Raw genomic sequence first — 18,801 nt, 5'->3', positions numbered from 1 at the left:
TAACTAGGAAGCTAGAGCTTCCAGACACACCAGGGAGATAACAGCATTGCCCCCCAAGGGGGATTAACATCCCTCCTTTCCCAGAGTGGGCAGGAAGAACTGGCTTTCCAATCTCTTCAGAGACAACTAGTCCCCACCCAGGGGTAGAACCAGTAAAGGGGAATTTCCTCTGTTTAGGCATATGCAATAGAAGCCAAGATGGCTGGGGGGGGGGGGGGGGGCAACACAAGCCAGCTAAGATCAAGGAAAGAGATTGGTTAGTTTGAAAGAAAACCTGCTTTTTCCCAAGCCCAAGATAATATAGTCAAAGCTTCACAAAGGCTTCAAGTTTCCTGCATTGGTGCCTGCATTCTCTAGCACTCTCTCCCCCTATCAGCTATGTGGGCCTGGCAGCTGCAGGGGCCCAAGCACAGTGCCAGTCACAGCCAAGCACAGCCTTGGCAACAAACATGCACATGGGGAGTGAGACACTCTTGGGCCTGACTGGCGTGGATGCAGGCTGGCAGTCCCAGAGGCTGAACTTCTTCCACAGTGGGATGGAGCCGAGCCACCTGGTTGTGAATGAGACACCAGGCACTGGGGGACAGTCTTTTGCTTTCATTCCAATAAACCTTACCACAATTGCTCACACCCTCTTAATGCTTTTCTTGTGACTCCTTGAGAGCCCTATTTCTACCCACCACACCAGGAGGACCCTCTTTCCTCAATCAGGTTTCAGGGCAAAAGTTTATGAGAAGCCCACATTCTGCTTCCTTCTGACTTTCAGTTTCTTTTGTTGTCTTTGGAAAAGGCTGTTTTTCTTTAACTAAAAATAAAAGAAATGCTAAAGGGAAGAAAAATGTATGTATGGAGAAGAAATCAGGCCAATGTAATAGTCAGGCCTTCTCTCTAAATTCAGGGTCTCCCCACCCAGATTATTCATGTCCCATTCCCCTTCCCTGCTCAGTTTTTTTATAGCATTAATCACCTTTTAATACACTATATAATTTACATTTAGCCTCCTGTTCATCATGTCTCTCCCTCTGGAAGATAAGTTCCATGTGGGCAAGAATCCATGTCACATTTTGTTTGCTGATATTTGATATTATATGTGTAGCGAGCATTTTATTTTTGTTGGTAGAGAGCTTAAAAGCAGGAATTCTAGAACCAGGCTGGCTGGGTTCAAACCCCAGCTCTGTCACCTACTAACTGTATGGCCATGGGTAGTTCACTTGGCCTCTGCCAGCCTGTTTTCTCACCTCTGAAGAGGGGACACAGCAGTGCCTCCATCAGGGGGTAGTTGGTTTAATAGTAAACTGCTCCATAAAGGTCAGCTGGTGTTATTCTGTTGTAAACAATAATATGTATAAACGGAGTTCCTTTAAAATGGATCTGGAGCTGCTATGCCAAAGGAACTGCCTTTTACATCTTACATCTCAAACTTTTGCAATGTTAAGATGGCAAAGTAACCTTTGCACTGGGCTAAGACAATATTGTGTGCCAAAGAACTGTTTGAGAAGATATTAAGAACCTGACCAGTGGTGGCGCAGTGAATAAAGTGTCAGCCTGGAACGCTGAGATCACTGGTTTGAAACCTGGACTTGCCTGATCAAGGCACATATGAGAGTTGATGCTTCCTGCTCCTCCCCCCCCCTTCTCTTTCTCTCTCTCTCTTTCTCTTCCCTCTCTAAAAATGAATACATTTTTTTAAAAATCTAATAAATAAATAAATAAAGCAGTTGTTATGACGACCAGACTGATGACTGCTGGACTGAAAATTAAAAACATTGTACAACATTGCCTGACCAGGCAGTGGCGCAGTGGATAGAGCGTCGAACTGGATGTGGAGAACTCAGGTTCGAGACCCTGAGGTCGCCAGTTTGAGCGCGGGCTCATCTGGCTTGAGCAAAAAGCTCACCAACTTGGACTCAAGGTCGCTGGCTCAAGCAAGGGGTTACTCAGTCTGCTGAAGGCCCGTGGTCAAGGCACATATGAGAAAGCAATCAATGAACAACTAAGGTGTCGCCACGAAAAACTGATGATTGATGCTTCTCATCTCTCTCCGTTCCTATCTGTCTGTCCCTATCTATCCCTCTCTCTGACTCTCTCTCTGTCCCTGTAAAAAATAAAATAAAATAAATTTCTAAAAAAAAAACATTGTATAGCATTAATATCACTATGTCATGTTATCAGCACCAATAGAAACGCCTTCCTTCTGTTGATGTAATTTTCCCCTTACTCATAAATACCCATTGCCTTTCTCTCCTGATGGAACACTATTTGAGCCTCCACCTAAATTAGTGCCTCCCCAATCTGTATTCTTACTGATCTCAATATAAAAGTGTTTTTTTGCCTCTCACATTGAAAAGGTCTTTTATTTTTAGGTTAACAGCTGGTTAGAGCACTCATTTATGGAGTCAAATAGAAATGCATTTGGCTCCTGCAGGGGCCTCTTTCTCTTGTGAAACGCGTATAACATCTCCCGTTTCCGTGCAGGATACCTGATGAAAATAACAGCAGTGGCTAGGTGCCAGGCATCTTCCAGCCAGTTAGGGAAATTCCAAGGAACCGGCTGGTGAGGGCAAGTGACAAATTCTAGATCCCGGTGGCCCCGCCCCCTCCGTGTCTGCAGCATCCGTCGGGTTCTGTAGTTACACGGTGGTCCGAATACAGCCTCAAGAAGGAAGGTTTGGCAAGTATGGGAAGTATGAGAGGCGGCTGGAAGGGGCTGGCTTATAAGTGGAGGCTCCGCGGAGGGAGTAGGGGGCTGGACTATAAGAAAGCAGCAGCGGGCAGAGACTGGAGAGTTAGAGGAAGGATGGTGGCGTGGGGTGGGGATGCAGGCTAACAAGTAGGGAAGGGCCCGCAAGTAAAGAGGGCTGAAGAGGGGGATGGGGACGCGAAAGGTGAGGGGAAGGCCCAAGGGCAGGAATAGTGGCTAAGATTCAAGGTAGGATTCAGGGTCAGCGAGGTTGCCGAGCGAGATTGGCTGGTGTGGGCAGTGGTGCGCGTGAGCGGGAGCTGAGATGGGGGGCTGGCAGGGACGGGTTGGAAAACGGGACTTAGGCCTTTGGGAGAAGGTTGCAGGTGGTGTGGATGGGAAGGCGACTGAAGAGGTTTGGGGGCAGCAGTCTTGGGGTGTAGCTAGCAGGGCTGGGGCTGGTGGAGGCTGCACACTGCTGAAGTTATACCTAACGCCTTGACTCTCTCCTGCAGGTGCAGCAGGGCCTGGCGGGAGGGCCGTGGACGCCTCGGCCTCCACGAGCCAGCCAGCCCAGATCATCTCTGTGGAGCACAACCGAGGAGTCCCTGGACCTGAGCCAACTGCCACCGGAGCTGCTCCGTATGGTGCGGAACCACCTGCCTCCACACATGCTGCTAGAGTGCTGCCGCCTGGCGCACCCTGGTGGCCATGCGGGCCCAGGACCGCTGCGCCCTGCTGCCGCTCGCCCGCAGCTGCTGCCCGCGAGACTCCAGACCCTGCTTCCTGGGCTGCTTCTGCGTGTGCAGACAGATTGGAAGCAACCTCATCCGCACCCCCTATACCTAGGGTGGGATGCCCGGCCAAGGGGGTCATCCCCCTTGGAGCCGGTGGGTTGGAACCGGGGCGGAGCCGCACAGGAGCTGGTGAAAGACTTCCGGGCCAGGAGCTTGAGCACAGCCTTTTTTTTTTTTTTTTAATTTAACAGAGGGCCTCCGTAAATGGATGATGGAGAACGGTGGTGGGCACAGTTGTGTGGTGATGAGAAACAAGACCACCCTGGCTGGCCCCTGGGAATACCTGCTTCGGGTCTCCCTATAGGCCCCGGCTGTTGTGAGAATCTGCCTGTTCTTACTGAGACTTCTCCCTCTTTCCTCTTTCTCTTCCCCCTCTTCCTAGGTGTCACAAGAGGCAGGTTATGGACCTGGAAGAGGGGGGCGTTGTGGCCAGAACTGCTGGATAGTGGCAAGATTGAAATTTCTATCTCTGACAGATGAGCGTGATGATAAAAACAGACCTTTGCTGGCCCTGGCTGGTTGGCTCAGTGGTAGAGCGTCGGCCTGGCGTGCAGAAGTCCCGGGTTCGATTCCTGGCCAGGGCACACAGGAGAAGCGTCCATCTGCTTCTCCACCCCTCCCCTTCTCCTTCTTCTCTGTCTCTCTTCCTCTCCCGCAGCTGAGGCTCCATTGGAGCAAAGATGGCCCGGGCGATGGGGATGGCTCCTTGGCCTCTGCCCCAGGCGCTAGAGTGGCTCTGGTCGCGACAGAGCGACGCCCTGGAGGGGCAGAGCATCGCCCCCTGGTGGGCAGAGCATCGCCCCCTGGTGGGCGTGCTGTCGGGCGCATGCGGGAGTCTGTCTGACTGTCTCTCCCTGTTTCCAGCTTCAAAAAAAAAGAAAAGAAAAATAAATAAATAAATAAATAAAAATAAAATGACCAGATTCCCTCTAAGTCTTACATCCGTCTAAGACTCACTCTTGACACTTGTCTCGGTCACGTGATACATTTATCCGTCCCACCCTAAAGGCCAGTCCGTGAAAATATTTTCTGGCATTAAACCGGTCCGTGGCCCAAAAAAAGTTGGGGACCACTGCTCTAGAGCTATATGTCCCTGTTCTTTATTTCTTTTGTATCTCTCTTTTTTGTGTGTGCACACACGTGAGAAAGAGACAGAGAGAGGAATAGACAGGGACAGTCAGGAAGGAAGAGAAATGAAAAGCATCAATTCTTCACTGCAGCTCCTTAGTTGTTCATTGATTGTTTTCTCATATGTGCCTTGACCGGGGGCTCCAGCAGAGCTAGTGACCCCTTGCTCAAGCCAGCGACCTTGGGCTCAACCAGCAACCATGGGGTCATGTCTGTGAACCCACACTCAAGCCAGTGACCCTGTGCTCAAGCTGGTGAGCCCGCATTCAAGCCTGCAACCTTGGGGTTATGAACCTGGGTCCTCTACATTCCAGTCCAACGTTTTATCCACTGCGCCACTGCCTATGTTTCCTGTTCTAAAGTCAATCTGCTACAGAGCACATTTATGGTGGGAACTATGGTATGACTATCATTTCCCAATTCATTTCACAACAGTCCTCAAAAATCTGACATAAGGGGGAAAGCCCTTCCTATGATGTATGGTCCCCAGATGTGAAGACCATTGGTGAGCCAGGCAAAGTGACCATTTAGTATTTTGACTTTACCAAATATGTAACTTTTTAATTTAATTTTACTTTTTTTAAAATTTGGAAGGGGGGAGGAGCTGGAAGCATCAACTCCCATATGTGCCTTGACCAGGTAAGCCTGAGGTTTCGAACCAGTGACCTCAGTGTTCTAGGTTGATGCTTTATCCACTGTGCCACCACAGGTCCTATATCTTTTTTAATTTTGAGCAGAAAGTGGAATATATGTATATATATATATATATATATACTTTTTGTGTGTGTGAGAGACAAGAAGAGAGAGAGATGAGAAGCATCAACTTGTACTTGCAGCACTTTAGTTGTTCATTGATTGCTTCTCATACATGCCTTGACCAGAGGCTCTAACCAAGCCAGTGAACCCTTGCTCAAACCAGCAACCTTGGGCTCAAGCCAGCAACCCCACAGTCAAGGGGGTGAGCTCGCTCTCAAGCTGGCGACCTTGGGTTTTGAACCTGGAAACTCAGCATCCCAGGTTGACACTCTATCCACTGAGCCACCACCGGTCAGGCTGAAATGTTCATGTGGTTTTTACACTTTATTTTATTAATGTGATGTATCAATTTGATTAATTTACAATGTTGAACCATCCTTGTATCTTGCTTGGGATGAGATCCCACATGGTCATAGTGTATAATCTTTTTAATGTATTGTTGAATCCTGTTTGCTAATATTTTGTCGATAATTTGTTGCACCTGTGTTTATCAAGAATATTGGCCTATAAATTTTTTTTGTAATTTTGTGTTTTGGTTTTAGGATAATGCTGGCCGCATAGAGTAAGTTTGGAAGTTTTCTGTCCTCTTCAATATTTTGGAATAGTTTGAGAAGGATAAGTATTAATTCTTTAAATGTGTTGTAGAATTTACCTGTGAAGGCTTCTGGTCCTGGGCTTTTGTTTCTTGATAGTTCTTTGATTACTGATTCAATTTCATTGTTAGTAATTGGTCTGTTAGATTCTCTGTTACTTTCTAGTTCAATCTTGGAAGATTGTATATTTCTAGAAATTTATACATTTTCTTTTAGATTCTCCAGTATGTTGACATATAATTGTCATAATTTTCTTTAATGATCCTTTGTATTTCTGATGTCAGTTGTAATCTCCCTTCTTTCATTTCTGATTTTATTTATTTGGGCTTTCTGTCCTTTTATATATTTTTTTTAATTTTTTAAAAAAGTTTTATTTATTAATTTCAGCAAGAGAGGAGAGAGAGAATGAGAGACAGAACTATCGAGCTGTTCCTGCATTTGCCCTGACGGATCGAACTGGCAGACTCTGTGCTTTGAAACACTGCTCTATCCAACCGAGCTCTCCAGCCATTTTTTCTTGATGAGTCTTGCTAAAGGTTTCTCATTATTTATCCTTTCAAAGAACCACCTTTTAGTTTCATTGGTCTTTTCTATTTTATAGTCTCTATTTTGTTTATTTCCATTCTGGTCTTTATTATTTCCTTCTTTCTACTTACTTTAAGTTTTGTTTGTTATTCTTTTTGTAGTTCCTTTAGGTGTAGAATTATATTATTTATTTGGGATTTTTCTTATTTATTGAGGTAGGCCTCTATGAAGTTTCCTCTTAAAACTGCTTTTGCAGTAGCTCATAATTTTGAAAAGTTGTTTTTCCATTTTTATTTGTCTCAAGGTAGTTTTTGATTTTCTGTTTGATTTCCTCCTTGACATTGATTGTTTATTAGTGTGTTTTTAAATCTCCACATATGCCTGACTTGTGGTGGCACAGTAGATAAAGCATTGACCTGGGAGTAGGTGGACATTCCAACTGCGACCTCCCAGGACCAAATTGAATTACAACTTAATTCAAGAACAATCATGTTGAAAAACCAACTTTTGACTAAATGAAGACGACTCTATAACCAAGGATCACAGAAGAAGCCACATTGAGACTGGTAGGGAGGGTGGAGACACAGAAAGGGCTGCCCTGCCCCCAGAAGTGAGAAGTGGCAGAGGGTCCGGAGGGACTCTCACTATGGGGAGGGTCGCCCTAAGAGGTGTGGGTGCCCAGCCTCAGGCCCAGAGACCCAGCCTAGAGCCCCAGAGCCTAGAAAAGGCGCCCAGATAGCATTTAGCTGTGAAAAGAGCCAGGTTTCTGTCTACAAGAAAGAAACAGAGCTCTCAGACGCAGACTCCGTCTTAAAGAACCCGTGCAGAAAACCTCATTCACATCCACTTACCCGGGGCTCTGGCCGGGGAAAGCTGAGAGTACGGGAGTTGCATGAGGAGAGTAAGTTGGAAACCCAGGGAGAGACGCTGTGGGGAATGGCCACCAGAACCCCTGTGCCAAGTCATTCTCCAGTACTTCCGTCACCATCTTTCTTGGGTGGAGCAGTCCCCTCTGAGTGGCATCAGCCTGGGGAAAAGCAGCTGCTCCACCCTTGGGAGTCTCTCCTACTCCAGTTATGGCGACGGGTCATTCAGAGAGGTCAGGAAGCAGGGAGCACATCAGTGACTCAGTTTTCTGGTGTTGAGACCAGAACCCCCCTCCCCCACTCCCAAGTCTATGACTAGTATTTCCATCTCACAGGAGACTCTGTTGAAGCTGTCCAGAGAGCGGGCAGACCACACCTCTGGGTCTCAGAAGCCACATCCATCAGACTCCTGGGCCACACCCTACTGAGGTCTGTGAAAAAAAGTCTGGACAGACACCTGGGCCAAGGGGTGGAGCCACACCCACCACCTTTCCTAATCCCTGAATTGCTGCAGGCTCTAGACCAGGGGTAGTCAACCTTTTTATACCTACCGCCCACTTTTGTATCTCTGTTAGTAGTAAAATTTTCTAACCACCCACCAGTTCCACAGTAATGGTGATAATTTATAAAGCAGAGTTACAGCAAGTTAAAGCATATAATAATAATTACTTACCAAGTACTTTATGTCAGATTTTCACTGTTTGGCAAAATAAATCTTTATTAGTTAAATCTATCGTTTTATTTATACTTTGGTTGCTCCGCTACCACCCACCATGAAAGCTGGAACACCCACTAGTGGGTGGCAGGTACCAGGTTGACTACCACTGCTCTAGACTCTAGCAGAGGTTTTTTTCAGCAGCTGAGCCCAGCAAGCAGCCAGCAGACAGAGGCTGCAAGAGGCGGGACTCAGGGAAACTTGGCCATTTGAGCGGAGCTTCCCCCAGGCTCAGAGTGAGTAAAAGCCAGCCTAGGAGTGCAGCTTGGTATTTCCATGTACACCTGGGCCTAGCAGAGGCAGCCACAAGCTCTGGATTGCTTTTATCTCCAAAAAGATTGCTGAGGGCCAGTCACAGGCAGTGTGGCCCACTGGTCTGCACTGAGGGCACATCTGGGGGCCAACTGTGGAAAGCATTGATTCAGGACCTAACAATCCTTATTAGAGTGGTAACCTAAGGAAAAGCTCCTCACACCTGAGCCAGCTGAGGTGAGTTCTACTCTCTGTGATCAGCACCAGCACAGCAGCTCATGTACATTGGATAGGGTAGAACTTCACAGTCAGGCGGCCTGGGCACTGAATATTCTATCCTTCTATGCTAGATTTCACAGGGGGGAGGGAGAGAGGCTTGGAAAATAGACATTTAATGTGTGGGTCCCTGTGAGTCTACTGTTGGATCTGGTCGAGGGGCTTAGCCACCTTTGGGAGGGGCACAGTCAGCTCCAGGAGAGGACTCTCTCAGTCTTCCTCCTGAGACCAGGGTCTCACCAGCTGAAAGAACTTCTGCAGAGGGGACTGTTAGCCACACTTGGAATGAACCTGCTGCTCACCTTGTTGGGGAGAAATAAAGTTTGAGTATTCAGCAGTGGCCAAGGGACCAAGCTCTGGAGTAGGGGCCACATTTCCTGTACTGAGCTCCTGACCAAGAGACCCCTGAAGTAGGGGGTCCTACAATCGTATTCAAACCTCAGCTATCCTAACCCACCAAGCGAGCAACCTGAAGAGGGGTTGGTTGGGTGAGGCCAATCTGAGCCCACATTATAGTCTTACTACAGAAGACTCTGTGGGAAGACCAGGCAGCTGCAAGAGGAGGAGAAGGAGGAGCTGAAAAGTGGAGACAAATCTTATAAAGCTTGAGGCTTTTATGGAGCTGCTGTCATCTCTAAGCAGGAGGAAGCTGATCCTTATACAAAGGCTGGCCCCTCTCACAGTACCCAGGCACAGAAAACACACACACAAACAGCAAAAAGTGCAGTAGCTGTAGACTGGTAGCCCACAGGGGGTTACAAACAACAGCTGATAACAATCCAAGATAAACTAGAGCCAACACTACTGGTAGTGGGTGGCAGATAGCACCAACCCTAAGCTCAACTACCTACACAAGCAGCACACCCAAAGGTGGAGTCTAGCCTGCACCAGACACTGTGGAGAATATGCCCAGCAGGACAGACATTGCACAGTGTGCAATACACATGATCAATGTTGACCCTTAGAGCCAGCCTGAAGGGAAAACTGTACCCACAAAAGGACCAATAGCATCTAATACTCACATACAACAAGAGGGAAAATAGTACCCTCAAGAAGAATTCCTAGAACAAGGAAAACAAGTGGCCTGGAGGACAGTACCACTGAGCCCATCTTCTTCATAGAGATCCCACAAAAATTTCAAAGTCAGACAGCGCTACCAAATACACAGACAAAATGGGAAGGCAGAGAAATGCAACCCAAATGAATCAACAAGAGAAATCCCCAGAAAAAGAACTGAATGAGATGGAAGTAACCAAATTACCAGATGCAGAGTTTAAAGCAATGATTTTTAGGATGCTAAAGGATCTTAGAGCAACAATTGATGGTCACAATGAGCACCTAAATAAAGAGATAGTAAGCATCAAAAAAGACATTGAAATCATAAAAAAGAACCAGTCAGAAATGACAAATACAATATCAGAAATGAAGACTGCACTAGAAGGAATTAACAGCAGGCTGGATGAAGCAGAGGATCGAATCAGCGACTTAGAGGACAAGATAAATGAAAGCACAAAAGCCGAGCAACAAAAAGAAAAGAGGCTCAAAAAGTCTGAGGAAACTCTAAGAGCCCTCTGTGACAACATGAAGAGAAACACCATCTGCATTATCGGGGTTCCTGAAGGAGAAGAGAATGAATAAGGGATATAGATGAAATAATAGCTGAAAAAGAAATAGCTGTTTGAAGAAATAATAGCTGAAAACTTCCCTAAATTGATGAAGGGTAAAGCCACACAAGTTCAAGAAGCACAAAGAGGCCTATTAAAGAGGAACCCAAGGAGGCAGACACCAAGACACATCATAAAGTGCCAAAGTTAAGAGACAAAGAATACTAAAAGCTGCAAGAGAAAAGCAGTTAATTATCTACAGAGGAGCCTCCAAAAGGATGACATTCAACTTCTCAAAAGAAACACTTGAGGCCAGAAGGGATTGGCAAGAAATATTCAAAGCAAGAACCTACAACCAAGACTTCTCTATCCAACAAGGCTATCATTTAAAATTGAAAGAGAAATATAAAGCTTCCCAGACAAAAAAAAAACTGAAGGAATTCATTACAACCAATCCAGTACTGCAATAAATATTAAGGAGCCTGCAGTAAAAAGAGCAAAGAAGAAAAAAAAAAGAGGAAAAAAAATCGAGAAAAAGGGGATTGTAGATTTAAAGAATAAAATGGCAATAGACAACTACATATCAATAATAATCTTAAATATAAATGAATTAAATGCTCCTATCAAAAGACATTAGGGTAGCTGCATTAATAAGAAAAGAGGACCTATACATATGCTGTCTACAAGACACACACTTCAGAACAAAAAATACACATATACTGAAAGTGAAGAGATGGAAAAAAGTATTTCATGCAAATGGAAATGAAAAAAAAAGCTGGGGTAGCAATACTTACATCTGACAAAATAGACTTTAAAACAAAGGCAAGAGTAAGGGATAAAGAAGGTCACTACATAATGATAAAGGGAGCAATCCAACAGAAGGATATAACCATTGTAAATATCTTTGCACCTAATATAGAAGCACCTAAATATATAAAGCAGATTTTTACAGATATAAAGGGTGAGATCAACAGCAATACTATAATAGTAGGGGATTGTTATACCCCACTAACATCAATGGATAGATCCTCCAGACAGAAAATTAACAAAGAAACAGCAGCCTTAAATGACACACTAGATCAACTGTATTTAGTAGATATCTTCAGAACCTTTCACCCCAAAGCAGCAGAATATACATTCTTTTAAAGTGCTCATGGTACATTCTCTAGGATAGACCACGTTAGGACACAAAATAAGTCTTAATAAATTTTAAAAGATTGAAATTATATCAAACATCTTCTCTGATTACAATAGCATGAAACTAGAAATCAACTACAAGAGAAAAACTGAAAAACAGTCAAACACTTGGAGGCTAAATAGCATTTTATTAAATAACAAATGTGTTAACAATGAGATCAAGAAAAAATCAAAATTTTCCTTGAAACAAAAGAAAATGAGCATACAACAACTCAAAATTTATGGGACACAGCAAAAGCAATCCTGAGAGGGAAGTTCATAGCATTACAGGCATACCTTAAAAAGCAAGAAAAGGCTCAAATAAACAACTTAAACCTGCATCTAAAGAACTAGAAAAACAACAACAAATAAAGCCCGGAGGAAGTAGAAGGAAATAATAAAGATCAGAGCAGAAATAAATGACATAGAGACTAAAAAAGCAATACAGGATCAATGAAACCAAGAGCTGGTTCTTTGAAAAGGTAAACAAGATTGATGAACCTTTAACCAGACTCATCAAGAAAAAAAGAGAGAGGATTCAAATAAATAAAATTACAAATGAAAGTGGAGAATTAACAACTGACACCACAGAAATACAAAGGATTGTAAGAAAATACTATGAAGATCTGTATACCAAAAAATTGAACAACCTAGGCAAAATGGATAAATTCCTAGAAACATATAATCTTCCAAAACTCAATCTGGAAGAATCAGAAAACCTAAACAGACCGATTACAACAAATGAAATTGAAACAGTTATCAAAATATTTCCAGCTAACAAAAATCCTGGACCAGATGGCTTCACAGGCGAATTTTACCAAATATTCAAAGAACTAACACCTATCCTTCTTAAGCTATTTCAAAAAATTCAAGAGGAGAGAAGTCTTCCAAGTTCCTTTTACGAGGCAAGCATAATCCTCATTCCAAAGCCAGTTAAAGACACTACAAAGAAAGAAAACTATAGGCCAGTATTCCTGATGAACTTAAATGCTAAAATTCCCAACAAAATATTAGCAAACCAGATCCAGCAATACATGAAAAAAATCATACATCAGGATCAAGTAGGATTTATTCCGGGGAGGCAAGGCTGGTACAATATTTGCAAATCAATAAATGTGATTCATCACATAAACAAAAGGAAGGAAAAAGATCACATGATAATATCAATACATGTAGAGAGAAAGCATTTGATAAAATCCAGCACCCATTCATGATCAAAACTCTCAGCAAAGTGGGAATACCGGGAACATACCTCAACATGATAAAGGCTACCTATGACTAACCGACAGACAACATCATACTCAATGGCAAAAATTTAAAGCAATCCCCTTAAGATCAGGAACAAGGCAGGGGTGCCCCCTTTTACCACTCTTATTTAACATAGTTCTGGAAGTCCTAGCCACAGCAATCAGACAAGAAGAAGAAATAAAAGGTAAAACAATTATTATTTGCTGATGACATGACACTGTACATAGAAAACCCTAAAGTCTCAGTCAAAAAACTACTAGACCTGATAAATGAATTCAGCAAGGTGGCAAGATATAAAATTAATATTCAGAAATTAGTGGCATTTTTATACATCAAATAAACTGTCTGAAAGAGAAATTAAGAAAACAACCCCCTTCACTATTGCAACAACAAAAAAATAAAGTAGCTAAGAGTAAGTTTAACCAAGGAGGTAAAAGATTTGTACTCAGAAAATTCTAAAACATTGATAAAAGAAATCAAGGAAGATACAAAAAAGTGGAAGCATATACCATATTCATGGTTAGGAAGAATAAACATAATTAAAATGTCTATATTACCCAAAGCAATCTATAAATTCAATGCAATTCCTATTAAAATACCAACGGCATACTTCAAAGATATAGAACAAATATTTCAAAAAATTTATATGGAACCAGAAAAAAACACGAATAGCCTCAGCAATCTTGAAAATGAAAATAAAGTGGGAGGTATCACACTTCCTCATATCAAGTTATACTACAAGGCCATTGTACTCAAAACAGCTTGGAACAGGCATATAGATCAATGGAACAGAACAGAGGACCCAGAAATAAGCCCACACCTTTATGGTCAATTGATTTTTGACAAAGGAGGTAAGAACATATGATGGAGTAAAGAGAGTCTCTTTAATAAATGCTGTTGGGAAAATTGGACAGGTAAATGCAAAAAAAATGAAACTAGACCACCAACTTACACCATTCACAAAAATAAACTCAAAATGGATAAAAGACTTAAATGTTAGTCGTGAAAGCATAAACATCTTGGAAGAAAACATAGGCAGTAAATTCTGATATTTCTTATAGCAATATTTTTGCTGATTTATCTCCACAGGCAAGTGAAATAAAGAACAAGATGAACAAATGGGACTAAAACTAAAAAGTTTGTGCACAGCAAAAGACACCATGAACAAAATAAAAAAAACAACCCATACAATGGGAGAACATGTTCACCAATACGTCTGATAAAAGGTTAATAACTAAGATTTATAAAGAATTTCTAAAACTCAACACCAGGAAGGTAAACAATCCAGTTTAAAAAATGGGCAAAAGAACTGAATAGACACTTCTCCAAAGAAGACATACAGATGGCCAACAGGCATATGAAAAAATGTTCAACATCACTAATCATCAGAGAAATGCAAATTAAAGCCACAATGAGCGTTGGCCCAGTGTGTGGAAGTCCCGCGTTCAATTCCCAGTCATGGCACACAGGAGAAGCGCCCATCTGCTTCTCCACCCTTCCCCCTCTCCTTCCTCTCTATCTCTCTCTTCCACTTCCCTCAGCCAAGGCTCCATTGGAGCAAAGTTGGCCTGGGCGCTGAGGATGGCTCCATGGCCTCCACCTCAGATGCTACAATGGCTCCGGCCCAAATGGAGCAATGCCCCAGATGGGCAAAGCATCGCCCCCTGGTGGGCATGCCGTGTGGATCCTGGTAGAGTGCATGCAGGAGTCTGTCTGACTGCCTCCCTGCTTCTAATTTTGGAAAAATACACACACATACACACACACACACAGAGAAAAGGAGAAAACCACAATGAGATACCACCCCACACCTGTCAGAATGGCGCTCATTAACAAAAAACAAAACACACAATAGTGCTGGTGAGGGTGTGGAGAAAAGGGAACCCTCCTGCACTGCTGGTGGGATTGCAGACTTGTGCAGCCACTGTGGAGAACTGTGTGGGGTTTCCTTAAAAAACTGAAGTTGGAACTGCCTTTTGACCCAGCTATCCCACTTTTAGGAATATATCCTAAGAATACCAAATCACTGATTCAAAACAAGGTATGCACCCCCATGTTTATGGCAGCATTGTTTACAATAGCAAAGATCTGGAAAAAGCCCAAGTGTCCATCGGTAGAAAAGTAGATTAAAAAGTTGTGTTACATAGACACAATGGAATATTATATGGCCATGAAAAAGAAGAAATCTTGTCTTTTGCAACAGCATGGATGGACCTGGAGATTGTCATGCTAAGTGAAATAAGCCAGACAGAGAAAGAAAAATACCATATGATCTCACTTATATGTGGAATCTAATGAACAAAGTGAACTGAGCAATGGAATAGAGGCAAAGACGGGGTCACAGGGACCAGAGGGACAGTGTTCAGAGAAGGGGGATGAGGGGATGAGATCAGAGAAGGTAAAGGGATTAGTAAAATTATATATACATAACACAGAGATACAGATAACAGAACTGCAAATCCTAGAGGTAAGGGGGAAAGAAGTAGGAGGAGGGGGGAAAAGGGGGTATAAAAAAGGACACGGGGAGGGGGCAAGGGAGTTATACTCAGTGGGACATTTGAATCCATGTAAACACAATAGATTAAAATTAATAAAAATTAAAAAAAAAAACCACAAGACATCGACCTGGAATGCTAAGGTCGTTAGTTCGAAACCCCTGGCTTGCTTGGTCAAGGTTGATTCTTTTTGTTCCTCCCCCTTCTCTTTCTCTTTCTCTTTCTCTCTCTCTCTCTCTCCGCTCTAAATGAATAATTTTTTGTGTGTGACAGAGACAGAGATAATCAGAGAAAAGGACAAACAGACAGGAAGGGAGAGAGATGAGAAGCATCAATTCCTCATTGTAACACCTTAGTTGTTCATTGATTGCTTTCTCATATGTGCTTTTACCAAGAGGCTACAGCAGACCAAGTGACCCCATGCTCCAGCCAGCGACCTTAGGCTCAAGCTGGTGAGCCTTGCTCAAACCAGATGAGCCTACGCTCCAGCCAGTGACCTCAAGGTCTTGAACCTTGTTCCTCTGCATCCCAGTCCAACACTCTACCCACTGTGCCATGAACTGGTCAGGCAAATGAATAAATTTTTTTTAATTAAAATGAATTAATAAATTTCCACCTATGTATGGTTTTTCCAACTTTCTCCTGTTGTTGGTTTCTATATAGTTTAATGCATTGTAGTTGGAAAATATGTGATCTATCCTTAGAAAATGTTCCATGTGTACTTGAAAAAAAATGTGTATTCTGCTGTTTTAAGATGAATTATTCTATATATGTCTATTAAGCCAATCTATTTTAATGTGATGTTTAAGTCAATTATTTTCTTATTAATTTTCTCTCTGAATGATCTACCCATTGATGTTAGAAGGGTATTAAAACCCCCTACTATTATTGTATAACTGTAAATTTCTCCTTTTATGTCCATTAATATTTGCTTTATGTATTTAGGTGTTCCTCTGTTGGGTGTGTAGATATTTATGGTCGTTATCGTCTCCCTTGTATTTACCTCTTTATAATTATGTAATGTCTGTCTTTATCTTTTTTTCTTTTTACATTATTTGTTTTAAAGTCTATTTTGTCTGAGTATTGCCACCTTCAGCTTTCTTTTCATTTCTGTCTGCATGGAATATCATTTTCCATTCCTTTAATTTCTGTCTATATGTGTCTTTTGATTTGAAGCTGGTTTCTTGAAAGCAGCATAAAGATGGGTCATCTTTTTGAAATCCATCCAACCAGTCTATGTATTTTTATTAGAACATTAATCCATTCACATTTAAAGAAATCATTGGACCTGGCTGGTTAGCTCAGTGGATAGAGCATCTGCCCAGTGTACAAACGTCCCAGGTTTGAGCCCCAGTCAATGTACACAGGAGAAATGACCATCTGCTTCTCTTCCCTTCCCTCTCCCCCTTCTCTCTCTCTTCTCCTCTCTCAGCCAGTGGCTCGATTGGTTCAAGCATCAGCCCAAGCTCTGAGAATAGCTCGGTTGATTTGAACATTGACCCAAGATAGGGGTGGCCAGGTGGATCCTGGTTGGGACTCATGTGGGAATATGTTTCACTATCTCTACTCCTCTCAAAACAAAAAATGTAATTATTACTTAAATATGTATTTACTGCCATTTTATTTGAGATGTGTGCGTGTCTGGTTTTTTGTTTGTTTGTTTTTGTTTTTGTAGTTCTCTGTTTCTATCTTCTCTTGATCATTTCACTTGTGGTTTGCTGGGATTTTTTAGTGTTTTGTTTGGGTTCCTTTCTCTTTATTCTTTGTATATCTTTTGTATGTTTTTGCTTTGTGGATACCATGAGGCTTATGGATACAATTCTCTATCTTTAGCGGTCTAGTTTAAGCTGATAGGTGTGTAAATTCTAATATAATCTAAAAGAATTGCATTTTTATTCCTCCCTCTAATGCTCCATACAATTGATGTCATATTTCAGATTTTTTCATTTTTTTATATCTTCTAACTACTTATTGTAGTTTGAGTTGAGTTTGGTACTTTTGTCTTTTGACCTTCACAGTAGCTTTTTAAATGTCTGTTCGCTGTATTTATTAAATATTTGGCTTTGTGAGATTTTTTTCCTTTCTTATATTTTATGATCTCTGGTTATGGCCTTTCCTTTTCTGTTTAAAGAAGACCCTTTAACATTTCTTTTAAATTTCATTTAATGGTGGTAAACTCCTCTAGTTTTTGCTTGTCTGAGAAAGTCTTTATCTTTTATTCGATTCTGAATGATAACCTTGCCAGGTAGATTATTCTAGATTGTAAATTTTGTTCTTTCAAAAAATATATTTTTGTGTGTGACAGAGATAGAGAGACAGAGAGAGGGACAGAAAGACAGGAAGGGAGAGATGAGAAGCACCAATTCTTCGTTGCAGCTCTTTATTGCACCGCCTTAGTTGTTTATTGATTGCTTTCTTACATGCACCTTGACCGAGGTCAGGGGTCTACAGTAGGCGAGTAACCCCTTGCTAAAGTCAGCAACCTTGGGCTTAAGCCAGCTACCATAGGGTCATGTTTATGATCCTATGCTCATGCCAGCGATGCCTTGCTCAAGCTTGTGAGCCTGCTGTCAAGCCAGTGACCTTGAGGTTTTGAACCTGGGTACTCTGCATCCCAGTCCAATACTCTATCCACTGCGCCACCGACTGGTCAGGCTCTTTCAAAATTCTTGAAGATGTCTTGCCACTTCCTACTGCCTTGTAAAGTTTTTGCTGAGAAATTAGTTCATGGTTTTATGAGGTTTTCTTTATATGTAACTAGTTGTTTTCTTTTTGCTGCCTTCAAAGTGTCTTTTTTTTTTCCTGAAGGTGAGAAGCAGGGAGGCAGAGAGACAGACTCCCACATGTGCCCCACCAGGATCTACCTGGCAAGCCCACCAGGGGGTGATGCTCTGCCCTCTCGGGCGTTGCTCCTTTGCAACTGGAGCCATTCTAGCACCTGAGGTGGAGGCCATGGAGCCATCCTCAGTGCCCAGGCCAACTTTGCTCCAGTGGAGCCTTGGCTGCGGGAGGGGAAGGGAGAGATAGAGAGGAAGGATAGGGGGAAGGGTGGAGAAGCAGATGAGCACTTCTTCTGTGTGCCCTGGCCAGGAATCAAACCTGGGACTTCCACACACTAGGCCAATGCTCTACCACTAAGCCTGCCGGCCAGGGCCAAAATTGTCTCTATCTTTAACTTTCACAATTTTAATTACAATATATCTTTTTGTTGTTGTTGTTGTGGCACTTCAGTTGTTCACTGATTGCTTTCTCATGTGTGCCTTGACTGTGGAGCTATAGCAGACCAAGTAATCCCTTGACCAAGTAATCCCTTGCTGGAGCCAGCAACCTTGGGTCCAAGCTGGTGAGCATTGCTCAAACCAGATGAGCCTGCACTCAAGCTGGCGACCTCAGGGTCTCAAACCTGGGTCCTCTGCTCCCCAGACAATATATCTTTTTTTTTTTTTTTTTTTTTTTTTTGTTTTTTTCTGAAGCTGGAAACAGGGAGAGACAGTCAGACAGACTCCCGCATGCGCCCGACCGGGATCCACCCGGCACGCCCACCAGGGGCGACGCTCTGCCCACCAGGGGGCGATGCTCTGCCCATCCTGGGCGTCGCCATGTTGTGACCAGAGCCACTCTAGCGCCTGAGGCAGAGGCCACAGAGCCATCCCCAGCGCCCGGGGCCATCTTTGTTCCAATGGAGCCTTG

At 43.0% G+C, this 18,801-nt stretch overlaps 1 long non-coding RNA gene across 1 annotated transcript; it reads left to right on the top strand.

Moving 5' to 3' along the window:
- The first annotated feature begins 2,823 nt into the window (after positions 1-2,823).
- Positions 2,824-4,121, top strand: LOC136313531 (uncharacterized). The gene is made up of 3 exons (XR_010727155.1): positions 2,824-2,929; positions 3,196-3,327; positions 3,860-4,121. It is a non-coding gene; the product is annotated as an uncharacterized lncRNA (long non-coding RNA).
- The last annotated feature ends 14,680 nt before the right edge of the window (positions 4,122-18,801 follow it).

Source organism: Saccopteryx bilineata, chromosome 9 (genome assembly GCF_036850765.1).
Source record: "Saccopteryx bilineata isolate mSacBil1 chromosome 9, mSacBil1_pri_phased_curated, whole genome shotgun sequence".
Taxonomy (NCBI): Eukaryota; Metazoa; Chordata; class Mammalia; order Chiroptera; family Emballonuridae; genus Saccopteryx; species Saccopteryx bilineata.
Note: the sequence above shows the minus strand (reverse complement) of the source record. Positions and strands in the feature narration are given on the sequence as shown.